Consider the following 2,607-nt stretch of genomic DNA (forward strand, 5'->3'; position numbering starts at 1 on the left):
GCAGGTCAAAAATATGCATTCCCTCCCAAGAGAAAAGCTGAGCTTTTACAGCAAACCGTGTCGTTGTTTGTCTTATGAAGCATTCGAACTTATACGGGCCAATAAAACAGAGCTGCTTCTGCTACGCATTCACTAGTTACAAAAGTGCTCTTCATCGCTTCTCAAGGATTTGAATTCAAGGAGAAGACAGTCGATGGTGTTCCCACTCTGGAATGGGAACATGGAGCATTTAGCCATTGACCGTTCCAGCATTGTGAATAAAGCTGAACGTCTCCAAATACAAACAATCAGGGCAGTTAAAGCCTGACGCTGTTCCTTAAAGACATTCATCTCACGTACATGGCAGGCCTGGCTAATTAGGAGCCACCAGCTCATGAGACGCCACAAATCAAACCCTTTCCCACCAAACGGCAGGACCGTTAAAGTGAAGTTAGCGCTGGCCAGATTCAGCCACCTTAAATAAATACGAGAGGAATGTTACAGTAAATCGCTCAGACCTGGCAGGGTGATTTCTGGGTCTAGATTTACCGTTTTCAAGAGCTACGAACTATAACATCAAAGTCCCTAGTGGAATGTTTCTCTAGTTACTTATTCAACCGTTTTTATTATCTTTTTCCTGTTTACATTCCCTTTGCATCTTATTTTTATGTAGGAATTTTCTGTATATGCTCCTGCAAGTCACTGGCTATAAATACAAATCAAGCGTGGCGTTTTGGGACAGGGCTCTTATTTAACTACGACGCTTTTGGCCCAGTGGACTTTCAGGAAATAAACACTGTATTACAGGACAATTCGGTCATTTTTCTGAACGGCATATTTTGAAACTGACGATTTTAGCCACTTTTGCAGTTACATCAAATGGCCACCTTTGTCTTGCATAGGTACATTTTTATAGTTAGTGCAACTGAATTACAACTAAATCCTTTTATTTCATTCAGCAAAATTAGGATTTGTGACACGTTAAGAAATAATATGCTTTTATTAATATTGACATATTTTTGTTTTCTTTGTTCATTGCGGAACACGTTTAAAGGAATATTTCACCCAAAAATGATCATCCTCCAGTAGTTCCAAACCTGTATGAATTTCTTTTTTTATGCCGAACACACAAAGGTAGATATTTTGAAGAAAGTTTGTAAGCAGGCTGTTTTGGGTCACCATTGAGTCCCATAGTATGTTTTTCCCTATTATGTAAGCCAATGGTGACCCAAAACAGCCTGGTTGCAAACTTTCTTACAATCCTTAGTAAACAAGCAGACCGAAAGAAAAACTGTTGGCTTGGCCCAAATGTACAATCGAATTAGTCAAATTTCTGCTAAATTTCGCAAATCAAAAATTCCACTGTCTACTGCCAATAGTGTAGAGATGTATGAAGCTAACAAAACTATGCAGATTTCTGTTGGTGAACAGGGCAAATAAATCTCTGTGACCAACTTGATCCTGATGCAAATGTTTCACCCTAAAGCGAAATTTCGTGTGGATTTCTATTAAAATGACTGGATTTGGCGTACAAAGGTGAATGTAACCGCACATTAAGAAAATTCATTTGCGTTTATTTGACCTTAATCTTTTTCACAATCAACACTGAAAGACTGTGTTGATTTCCCTCCGTTTACTTCGTCACGGTTTTACAAATGTGTATCTTTATGTTGGCTAACATATTTAAAAATTGAAAGTCAGAATTTGGGCCTGGGACAAAAGACAATAAAAACTACATGAAAAGCGAGGAATAGAAATGTGGGCAAGGTTGTTTCCAAGACCCAAGTTTTAATATGACAATCCCATAACACGCACACAAAAGTTGGTTAAATTTGTTAGTTTTAATAAAAACCAATCCATGGGCTATAAAAGTGGCATGTTTTTCATTTCACAAACAGCAGAAACCCAAAACGCTGTGCTGTAGAAAAGGACAGAAAAGATCGCAGGCCATCCACAACAAACGCAATCATCTGATCTTGTGAAGCGCACCGTTTGCCAAAAACCTGCTGCTTACATAATCCTCAATGCGTGTCTGTTACAGATTTAGGGGAATGTGACGGCAGGAGTAATGGTGACCATATTGCCACAGAAAAAACAGATGCCAATCAAAGCAGGGAGGAATGTTTGCTTTACATCACCGTGCCAGAGGTCCGCTCGAGTCGGAGCACGCATTACGGGCCGGCTCGAGTCAATGCATCAAACGACGCAAAACACCTGGAAGAAAGTGGGTCAGAAAACGGAGATGTAATTAACCTCCTTCCTTTTCGGTCCGTCTCGGAGCCAACTAGAAGAGTCAGACGGACTGAGAAGGTCAGAAGGCTCGCCGCTCGCTCATCCGAGTAACGAAAACAAGAATCAAACTTTCTGAGAATGACATTTCGAGAGCTTGATGGAGCTCCTGACGATTATTACAGCTGGAAAAGCGGAGATAAAGCACCGCCCTTGTGACTGCAGCGGGATGGGGATCCGGTCTCATTATTTGGAGAGGTTTAGGTGGATGCCAGGCGTATGCAGCTTTATGTAAATGTACTGTACATATATGCTTAACTGCAGACAACTCTAAACCTGAAGCCAGCGGTGTTCGTTTTTGGAAAATTATTGAGAGCGTTATTCATTTTACATTAGCAA

The sequence above is a fragment of the Puntigrus tetrazona genome, chromosome 8, assembly GCF_018831695.1.
Source record: "Puntigrus tetrazona isolate hp1 chromosome 8, ASM1883169v1, whole genome shotgun sequence".
Classification (NCBI taxonomy): domain Eukaryota; kingdom Metazoa; phylum Chordata; class Actinopteri; order Cypriniformes; family Cyprinidae; genus Puntigrus; species Puntigrus tetrazona.